Source organism: Natator depressus, chromosome 28, assembly GCF_965152275.1.
Source record: "Natator depressus isolate rNatDep1 chromosome 28, rNatDep2.hap1, whole genome shotgun sequence".
Classification (NCBI taxonomy): Eukaryota; Metazoa; Chordata; order Testudines; family Cheloniidae; genus Natator; species Natator depressus.
In genome coordinates, this window is record NC_134261.1 from 6,398,014 (window position 1) to 6,408,916 (window position 10,903).

A 10,903-nucleotide genomic window follows, 5' to 3' on the forward strand; every position below is an offset into this window, starting at 1 on the left:
GACATGGGGGTGGGGTGGGGGCGGACATATCCCCTGGGGACCCTGAACTCAGCCTCTCTAGCCTCAGACACCCTAGTCCCTATGCTCCTGGAGGACTGTCGTCCGCCCAGCTCTCTGCTCCTTATCTCTGTGACCCTGGAAACTCCTTCCCCTGCCTCCCTGCAGCACCAGGGGGAGGCGGGAAGACCCCCTGGAGCTGCCGAGCGGTTGGAGGGGTAGAATTAATAGCTGAGCTGGAGTGTTTTGCCACGGCTTCAGTGACTCTTGTGCTTTAACTCCAAGAGGAAACCGAATGTCCCATCCGCCTGGAATATCCGACAGAGCCAGTGACCACGTGCTGTGGGTACAACTTCTGCACCACTCAGCACTGTGACCCTTCCTGCTGCCCCAGCTGCTGAGCCCAACCCCAGAAAGGAAGATGATCGGTCCACTGAGGCCGTGGCATTAAGGCTGACTTGCAGGAACGTACAGATCAGGGAACAAGTTAGGGGATGAGCGTGTGTGTGTTGGGGGCTGGGGGGGGGCAATGACGGTGGAGACGCTATTCCAAGCTCCTCCCACAGAATCAGCTTCACCCACGGGAGTTACCAAACCGAGATGCTGCTCACGGTAACTCAGGCAGATGTTCAAAATATCCTGCACCTCTGAGGTCCCCTGGGCGCCTTGATATGGGCAACCCCTCAGTGGGGCTTTGATACACCCCTGGACTCTGTTAGGCTCTGGAGGATCAGCTCCTTCTGGACTAGGGGGAAAATAACTATTTGCTGCAACTCCCAAATTTCAACCCTCTTGTGGCATGAAAATGAGGCATCGCCCGGAGACTGGTGCTGATCTGTGACCCTCTGTGACATTGCACCCCATAATGCTTTACAGAAATGCGCTTGTGAGTGTAAATATGACATAACTGGAATATGTTTTATGCTAGAAATGCCATGTAACCTATCTTTGCACAGGTTATGTTCTACTGAATGAGTTCATCCTATTCGTATGCGTGTATCATTTTTATAGCTGCAGTTATGAGCGTTGGCTCTATGCTTGTACTTCAAGTGTTTGCTGTAGGAAGCACTTAAGGTAAATTTGGTCAACATAGTGTGAAGGAGTTATTCAAGTAAATGGAAGTACTTGGTTCACAATGGACCTTGATAGACGCCAATCCACATCTGAGCTTTCGGCTTGGCCTGCAGACAACTGAGTCATGCATGGACATGTGACTTGCCCATGTGACTCCAAAACTCCATGTTGAGCTGTGATTCTACACAGGGGGAGAAGGGGGTTTCCACCCACAAGAGAGAAACTATATAAACCCCGGGGAACCCCCTCCATTTTGTCTTCAGCTGGCTCAAGAGAGAGCCTCTCCACCCCCAAAGGATACCTGAAAGAAACTTGAAGAAAGGACAGTAACTACAGGGGTGTGAGTGATTGCTGGACCAAGACTGGAAGGAGGCTAGTCTGTCAAAGAAGCTGATGGGAACATCTCTGAAGGTGAGATTTACCTGCATTTAGTTTCCTACTGTATTAGGCGTAGTCTTGAGTGTTTTATTTTATTTTGCTTTGTAATTCAAAAGGCCAATGGCATTTTGGGATGTATAAGTAGGGGCATAGCGAGCAGATCGAGGGACGTGATCGTCCCCCTCTATTCGACATTGGTGAGGCCTCATCTGGAGTACCGTGTCCAGTTTTGAGGCCCACACTACAAGAAGGATGTGGATAAATTGGAGAGAGTCCAGCGAAGGGCAACAAAAATGATTAGGGGTCTGGAACACATGACTTATGAGGAGAGGCTGAGGGAACTGGGATTGTTTAGTCTGCAGAAGAGAAGAATGAGGGGGGATTTGATAGCTGCTTTCAACTACCTGAGAGGTGGTTCCAGAGAGGATGGTTCTAGACTATTTTCAGTGGCAGAAGAGGTCAGGACAAGGAGTAATGGTCTCAAGTTGCAGTGGGGGAGGTTTAGGTTGGATATTAGGAAAAACTTTTTCACTAGGAGGGTGGTGAGACACTGGAATGCGTTGCCTAGGGAGGTGGTGGAATCTCCTTCCTTAGAAGTTTTTAAGGTCAGGCTTGACAAAGCCCTGGCTGGGATGATTTAATTGGGGGTTGGTCCTGCTTTGAGCAGGGGGTTGGACTAGATGACCTCCTGAGGTCCCTTCCAACCCTGATATTCTATGATTCTATGAATTCACTTTGTTCTGTCTGTTATTACTTGGAACCACTTAAATCCTACTTTTTATACTTAATAAACTCACTTTTTACTTATTAATTAACCCAGAATATGTATTAATACCTCAGGGGAGGGGGGGGCAAACAGCTGTGCATATCTCTCTATCAGTGTTATAGAGGGCAAACAGGGTAAAGCTTATACAGGGTAAAATGGTTTTATTTGGGGTTTGGACCCCATTGGGAGTTGGGTATCTGAGCGCTGGAGACAGGAGCATTTCTTAAGCGGTTTTCAGTTAAGCCTGCAGCTCGTGGGGGACGTGGTTGAGACCTGGGTCTGTGTCTGCAGCAGGCTGGCGTGTCTGGCACAACCAGGCAGGGTACTGGAGTCCCAAGCTGGCAGGGAAAACGGGCTCAGAGGTAGTCTAGGCACATCAGTTGGCAGGTCCCAAGGGGTTTCTGTGACCCAACCCATCCCACCCTCCCTCTCTGCTCACATATGAGGATTGAGTGTTTGGTTTGGTTTTCAAACTGCAGTTATCAGGGTTTGTTCAGAGATTTGTTTCCCCGCTGATATCGGAGACCTAAACACAGCAGGGCCCAGACAGACAGATGTCACTATGATAAGAGCCTAGGCATCACTTTGACGCAGTGGTCTCTGGGTCTAGCGTAGCTTTGTGCCTGGGTTATCGCTGCATATTAAAAGTCTAGTCCACATGCAAAGATTGAGATGGCCCCTGCAGTCACTGAATAGGAGAGTCATAGACTGATTCCCCTCTATCCCTTTATTATTGCTGTTTATTATTGTAGCACCCACAAGCCCCAGTGGTGGACTAAGGGCCCCACTGTGCTAGGTGCTGGACAAACACAGAACAAAAGGATGGTCCCTACCCCAAAGAGCTTCCAATATAATTATAAGACAAAAGACAACACTTGGATACATGCAAGTTGTGGATAACAAGGAAACCATGAGATAATATTGGGCAGCATGACTGGCTGTGGTCTCTGCTCCCTAGTAGCCTAACTGTTCTCACATTTTTTTTTTGTAGGTGTCAGGGCAAAGGAGAGTTTTAAGCCGGGGTTTAAAGGAGGTTAATTCATGAGTTTTGCAGATATTTATGAGCAGCTCTTTCCAATCAATAGAGCAGCATGGGAGAAGGTGTTTTTTTGAAAATATAACAAGAGGGCGATGGAGGCTGGAGTCCTGGGACAATCAGAGACAAGAGCCAAACTTTCAGTACCGCATGAGGGAGGATAGGCGGGGTGTGGACAGACTGTGAAGGGCCTTGACATTGAACACAAGTAGCTTCTGTTTGATGTGCTAGAGAAGGGGGAACCAGTGGATGGATGCAAAGAGAGGGGTCAAAACAACTGTCTGGGAGAACGATCTTCACAGCAGCATTCTGAATGGATATAAGTGGGGCAAGATGGCCTCTGCCCAGGCCAGGAAAAAGGATGTTGCAGTGATGAAGATGCAGGAAGATGAAAGCCTGGCCAAGAGTTTTAGCTGGGCTGACTGATAGGAAAGGCCGTGCCCTAGATATGTGGCCCCAATCCAAAAATGTACTGAGGTGTCTAAACATCAGAGTTAGGTGCCCAGTCTCTGTTCTAGGCTGCACAGAAATCCACAGAACATCAGCTTGGCTTCCGCCTAACCCTGTACGTGCCTAAACTCACTCGGTGCCTAAGTTTTCAGGGTAAAAGCTCTAGGTGCCTACGTTTCTGCTTCTGGCCCTGCACACTGCTACCTCCCTCTGTGCATCCAGATTCCCATTGCCCACCTAAACCCCAGGGTGATTCTCAAATCAGAGGAGGATGGGCGCTTCTCCATCTACCTCATCTGCAGGGCCCGATCTGGTAGGTGTGCTCTCAGCATGGCTTTTGGACTGGGCCCCATTTAAAATCCAAGAGGAGATAGAATTGAACCGGAGTGTTAGGGGGCTTATTCCTTCACTCTCCCACTTCCCTGGTCCTTCTTGCATGAACAGAGAACAACAATACCCAAAGTCCAAAGGTGCAAACAATTCGATGTTTATTGGGGTGAACTTCCAGCAAGCTTAAATCCAAGTTCCTTTTTCCTTATTTTCGAATCCCAACTTACTTCCTGTTTGCCCCTAATTTATATAGTAATATTCTTAGCTATACCTTAACCAATCATTCTACTGAAATTTAACTAACCAATCCTAACATATTGTAACATGATTAGCTAACCAATTATATCCCACCACCTTAATTAGTTTACACCCAGCAAAATTAATTATACAGAAGACAGAAACAATCACAGAACCAGACAGAGACCATGCCAATACACAATAGCAAAGTGGGAACTATAATGCCAAAACAAGACAGAAGTGAGGATTTCACAAGGACATCTATAAAGACATAAGGGTTTCCCAGCTGTGTCTATTGATAAGTGAGTTCTTACCAGCCAGAAAACTATCAACCTCAATTTCCTTTTACATCTTCTAGGCACTTCCCTTTCTCTGGAGGCGATCGGCATTATCAGGACAGGATTGTATTCCCAATAGCACCTTCTTCCAATGGGACTAGTTTGGGATGTGAGGAGGTGACCGGTCGCTTCCCAGCTTATGGCTGTCTCTGCTGCTTAGCCAGAGATCTCAGCCTAAGCACAGGGCCTCCGACTGTCACAGTGAGAAAAGGCCTTATACAGTCAGACAGTGATTTTGATTCTTTTATACCTCTAACTAGCCAAGTGATAAGAATACACCTAAACTCTTAGAGTCTAGGCCCTTACAGACAGGCCCGAATATCTATATCCTAACACTGAGTCTCCCACATTCCAAGACATGCTCTGCCCACTGGGCTAAAAGTTAAAGGTGGGCACCAACACCTCCCCCAGCTGGACTTTGAATGTGACACGATCCACTAAACGGCCTCTCAGCACATCTCTAGGGCTGGGCCCTCACACAAGTTAGGTGCTGAGAGAGTCACTGGGGGGCTTAGGCAGGAGATAGGTGCACACTCAAAGGCAGAAACACAGGCATTCAGGGAATTTTTCACTCTGAAAACTTAGAAGCCTCTAGGGTATAGCAGGAGTTTTGTGCATCGCAGTGGTCCCGAAACTGGGACAGTCACTTAACTCCTTTGTGCATCTGAGCCTCTGTGCCTGACTGTCTGTGACACTTCTCGGGGTTACCCGAGGCGTCTGGGGGTGAATCACCACCACCTAGTCACAGCGCGAGGGAGCCCTGTCTGTGTCCACTCCCCAGCCACTTTGCTCCAGGCTCTGTGAGCCCTGCTCTTTTCCAATGCAGGCTAGCAATCTACACCCGCCCCCCCTTCTTTGTTACACTGGAGTGCCCAGTCACCAAACACAACCTGGCTCTGTGATAAATGGGGCGGGGGAGCTCCCTTTTATGGACACTCAGCCAGCCAGTTAGCTATAAAGTCCCTCTTGGTGGCTGCTTGCTTTACCTGTAAAGGGTTAAAAAGTCCCCCAGGTTAAGAAAAGTGAGCGGGCGCCTGACCAAAAGAGCAAATGGGAAGGCTAGAACTTTTTAAAATGGGAAAAAAGTTTTCCTTTTTTCTCTCTGTTGTTCTCCCTGGGCTGAAGAGACGGGGGCATCTGGAATGCTGAGTAAAGTTTGGACCAGGTATGAAAATTCACTGTCCATACCTAGAAGAATTCACTGGGACAGGGGATGTTTAGATAGATGCGATTAGGTTTATTTCTTTTATTTTCTGCAAGGCTTGTGGACTCCTCTGTGCTAACCCTAGATGCTTTTGTTTGCTTGTAACCTTTAAGCTGAATCCCCCAGAAAGCTAGTTTGGGTGCTTAATTTTTGGAATTGTTTCTTTTAAAATCTAGCAAAAGCCTAAGTTCTGGATGTATTTTCTTTCTTTTTGTTTTTAGTTAAATTTATCTTTTTAAAGAACCTGATTGATTTTGTGTCTGAAAAGGTCTGTACATATGTTTTTCAATTAGCTGGTGGCAACTGCTGGGTTTCCTTTTTGTTTGTTTCTTTCTTGGCTTCCCCAAGGGAGGGGTAAAAAGGCCACGGGGTCTCAGGGAAAACTTCCCAAGTGAGTTTTTCCAGGATTTGCAAGAGGCAGTTTTTCACTTGGGTGGTGGCAGCGTTTACCAAGCCAAGGTCAGAGAGAAGCTGTAACCCTGGGAGTTTAATACCAGCCTGGAGTGGCCCGTAGGAATTGTTAGAATCCTGGCGGGCCCCCACCTTCCGCACTCAGAGTGCCAGAGTGGGGAATCAGCTCTGACGTGGTGGCAGAGCGGTGGGATCATTTTGAACCCAGAAACACAGATCTCAGGATTTTAAAAGGACACATTTTTCCTTTTGGCAGCCTGCAAAGCCAGGGAGTCCAACAAACGGCTTATTTTTTTTCTTTTCTATCTTCATGGCAATGAAATAGTTAGGCTAGAGTAGGGCAGCCTGTGCATGAGGGTGAGGTCAGGCACCGAAATCCCAAAGCGGCACGCCACGGACAAGACAGACCCAGATCAAGCCCAGACATCCAGCTCCATGATGGAAATGCAGGGATTGGATGGGGGAACGGGCACATCCCAGGAGGGAAGAGTCAGCCCTCCCCCGACCAAGTCCAGCTGCCAAGATGGAGGGATGCCCTCAACCCAGGCCGAGTTCCAACTGAGGCAGAAAGGAATTTCTTCCTAGAGGCAACATGCTTGGAGGAGAGAAGAAGTGCTTGGAAATGAAGTGCTTGGATTTGGAAGCGGAGGCGAAGTGCTTGGAGGCGGAAGCGGAGGAGAGGAGAGAGGTAAAGTGCTTAGAAGTGGAGCTGAAACGCTTAGAGCTGGAAAAGACTAAGCTGGATCAATCAGGTAGCCCCAACACTCCTTCTCCAGGTACCGCTCCCCGTTCCAAAAAATTCCCCACCTACAAGGTAGGCAATGATACAGAGGCCTTCTTAGAAAATTTTGAAAGGGCCTGCCTTGGGTACGGCATCACTACAGACCAGTACATTGTAGAGCTGAGGCCGCAGCTCAGTGGACCCTTCTGGCACCACCAAAAATTATACAAGCCTGCCGCCCCTGTCCAGCCCAACCTTCTGCGGGTGCCCCTCAGCTCCCACCCGTACAGGGTTTGAAGCTTGCATTGCTTAAATTCCAGGACACTGGGGGATTTCAGCTCCTCTTTGTCCAGCGGGAACCTTCACCCCAATCCCAACCGGATTCTTGTCCATGGGATGACTGTCTGGGGGCTGGGCCCCTCTTTGCCTTTTCTCTCTCTAGGACAGGCCAGGGTGCCTAGACCTGGATCATCTGAGCACCCAGGACCTTCTGTGGAGCTGCCCTTCCCTTTCCCCTTCTGTGGTCCCTTCTGTCATTGACTCCAGCCTGTTTTCTATCCATTGTCAGCACCATCCCAAGCCAGCTGCACCCGCCTCAAAAAGACAGTGTCCCCTGGTGGGTGTAAATCACTGACCTCTCTCCTCTCCGAACACTGACTGCCCCTCCGTCTCCTTGCCCCTCAGTCTGGGCAGACGGGATCTTTCCCTCCAGGGCTGGAGGATTCCCGTTTCTCATCCGCCATTGTCCCAAGCCGCCCCTTGGGGGGGAATCTTAAAAGTACCAAGGTGACTTAGGAGCATAAACCCCCACAGACCTTCCATGCAATGGGCACCTGCCCCTCACTGAGCAGGACTGAAACTCCTGCAGGGAGACTGCTGGGCCACATCCCTGCCAGGCCTGAGCAAAGCAGCAGCGTGAAAAGAGAACTTGGAGATGCTGGGGATCGAACCCAGGGCCTCATACATGCGAAGCATGTGCTCTACCACTGAGCTACATCCCCACATGGGGGCTGTTTGGGATGGGTTACACTCAGAGCCCTCCTGTTTCCAGAGCCTCCAGGGGCCTAACAGCAGCATCGGGGACGCATTCCCTGCTCTGAGGGCCAAACCCTCTGTCCTGGAGGTTGCTGGTTCTTAGGGGTCACTTTGCAGCAGGGCCAGTTTCTCTATGTGGGGGAGAGAGAGGGCCTGCCCTGGACTCAGGGTGCAGAGATACACTCAGCCCTCTCCCCTGCATTGACTGGCTGGAGCTGCCACCCCCAGCTGAAAGGGAACGGCGCTGGGGGGCGCTGTGAGTCGCTCAACACCTTACCTTGGTGGAAGAAGTGTGGGGGGGGGCTCCAGGTGTTTCTCAGATCTGCTATTTCCACCTGCCTGTAAAGTCCAGCTTTCCCCAGCACATGCACTGCAGTGCACTCGGGTCACTGTTTCCATGGCTGACAGCAAAGAATCGCTCCCAGTTTCCCTTCTCTCTGCAGCACGATTAGCCTGTGTCGGTGGTTAATGAGGTGGATCTAGTTGTCGATGGTTATTCATTCCCCACCTGGACAATTCACACAGTCCCTTTCCTGCTCAAATCCCCAGCACCTCACTGATCCCGGTAACAGGGGTTGGGTTTTCCCTGAGGCCCTGAGATTTTCAGGGTCCTTTTTTCCCTCCACCTGGAGTGAACTCAGCTTTTCCCCCATCCCAGACTTTCCATGAAATAACAACAGCAGCATAAAGAAAGCGGGGAGGGAACATCTCCCGGCCAGGGCTGGAGGTGCCCAGGGCCCCCTGCTTCTCCATTGTTTCCATCGCAGAAGAGGAGGGTTCCTTGGAATTTGACACCCTGCTTTGCACAAGGGACAGAGAAAGATCTTGATGTTCCTGCGTCTGTGCAAAGAAAATTGTCCTTCTGTGTGAAAGAGAGGCAGGAAATGGCCCCACGGTGGGACAAAATCCTCAGGATTAAGAGCAAAGGACTCAGGCTGAGAACTGATTTAACTCCACTCATCTCATTTAACTCCACTCATTAAGAAATTGTCTTCCAGGGAGAGATTGCAAACTTGTGACATTAATCCAGACCCTGGGGGTTTGGGCTGCTTTAACTCTTGGAAAAAACATGAACTTGATTCCAAGAAGGGAGAGAGGAGAAGTCTCAAGCTGCCTTTGGTCCAAGGCTGCTGTCTCCTGGACAGTGGGAAACATCCCTCACTGCTGCCAGGTGACAGGTGGCAACTGGTGACGTCCCAGGGCTGGGATGAAAGGGGAATGTTGCATGGACTTTATCATACATGCTCCATCCTCCTTCTCAGAGCCCACAGGAAAGAATCTAGAGAGGGGCGAGCCATTTCTCAACTGCATTCTCAGGAGAAGTCGGTAGCTGTCCCTGAACAGACACCCAGGAGAGTAACCACGGCGGTTCTGCAGAGACATCTGGTTGCCAGAGGATCCATCTAGGTTAAGGAGTGCTGGGGGATCTGCAGTTTTTGCAGTGGGGAGGAGTCTCGAGGTCACACGTTGCGGGTAAGGTGGGGCATTAGGGACTCCAGGATGTGAGGGTGGTTAAAATGGAACTGCACAAAAAACCTCCCCCTTTGCTCCCTACTTTGGCCTGTCCCCGTTTCATGGAAATCTCTATCTCTACCCTGGCTCTCAGAAACCCCCTCTCTCCCTTGGGTATTTTCACGGTTTCTTCCTTTTTTCATCGTCTCTTTCAAATATTTTTTGCCATCGAAATGATCAAGTACATTTAAAATGAGAAAAACAATCAAGCAACACATCTGCATCTCCTGCACCAGGCATGGCGTCTTGTCTGACTTTTTCTCCCTAAAAGTCCAGGCAGGCAGCGTCTCCCCTACATTTACTGCACACCAGGCCCAGAACTGAGCTTCACTGGCAGCAGCGAGGGGGGACGGGTGGGCCTGAGCTGTCTGGGGATTATTTGAATCTATTTTTCGGAGGATGAAATCAATGCAGCTTCCACTTCTCCGTCTCTCCCCAGGAAATAACATGTCTGTGCAAGGCACCCAAACCTTTTCACAAGAAGAAGCGAAATGAAACGGCCACACGATGGCATCAGAACCTAAGTCATGAGAAGCCACGTTCTTGTTCAAAGTGCATTGAAGCTAAAAAGGGAGGTGTTTTCTCTTTGACTCCTAGCCCCCCCCCCCCACTCTAATCCACTCGACACCCCTTTCCTCCCACAGCCAGGAACAGAACCCAGGAGTCATGACTATTAGCCCCCCTACTCTAGCCCCCTAGACCCTTCTCCCTGGGACAAAGGAGAAGCTCTGCAACCCTGTACTGTCCCCTCACCTCCCTGCTTGTGCGGCACTTGAAACCCAATGGGGTTTCCTTGGGCAGTTTTGAATCTTGCTCCCAGGAAGGGGGTGATTTTAGGTGCAGGTTCCAAATAGTGCAATGAACCAGCCAGCAGGGGCAGGAGGTATCGGTGTAGGAGCTATTGAAATAATCTTAGCAACGTACGTCAGGGAAACCGTTATTAATGAAGTGTCAATAAAAGGTCAGAATGGGATCGTGTCAGTGTCACAGTGGAGGGCTCTGTGATGGTTTTCAATTTGTCATCCAACCCTAGCCACCGCCTAGCACATGTTTTAAACTCTTCTTCTCTTACCGTTACTCGTTATCAGAGAAGGGGAGAGAGAGAAACATAGAAACAGAGACCTAGTCACTGAAGGAAACATCTTTGCTCGGCTCTGTCAGTTATTTGGGTACAAACTCACCCCCCACCCACTGTCTCTGCTGGGCCCCATGGGCAGGAAGAGCTCAGCTGTCAGTGGGACTTGGGGAGCTCAGGACATTACTGTGAGTTGCTTGAATGTTTAGGTGAAAATCTCCTAAACATGGAAACAAACTCAAGGCTGCTGTAACTCATCTTGCATCTGAGGCTGTTGAAGCTATAAGGCAGAGTACTAAGTATAACATTTAAACTTATGTTTGACCTCAGAGAATTAAA

At 49.5% G+C, this 10,903-nt stretch overlaps 1 non-coding gene across 1 annotated transcript; it reads right to left on the bottom strand.

Moving 5' to 3' along the window:
- Positions 1-7,871: 7,871 nt before the first annotated feature.
- On the bottom strand, positions 7,872-7,943 carry TRNAA-CGC (transfer RNA alanine (anticodon CGC)). The gene has a single exon. It is a non-coding gene; the product is annotated as a tRNA-Ala (tRNA).
- Positions 7,944-10,903: the final 2,960 nt, after the last annotated feature.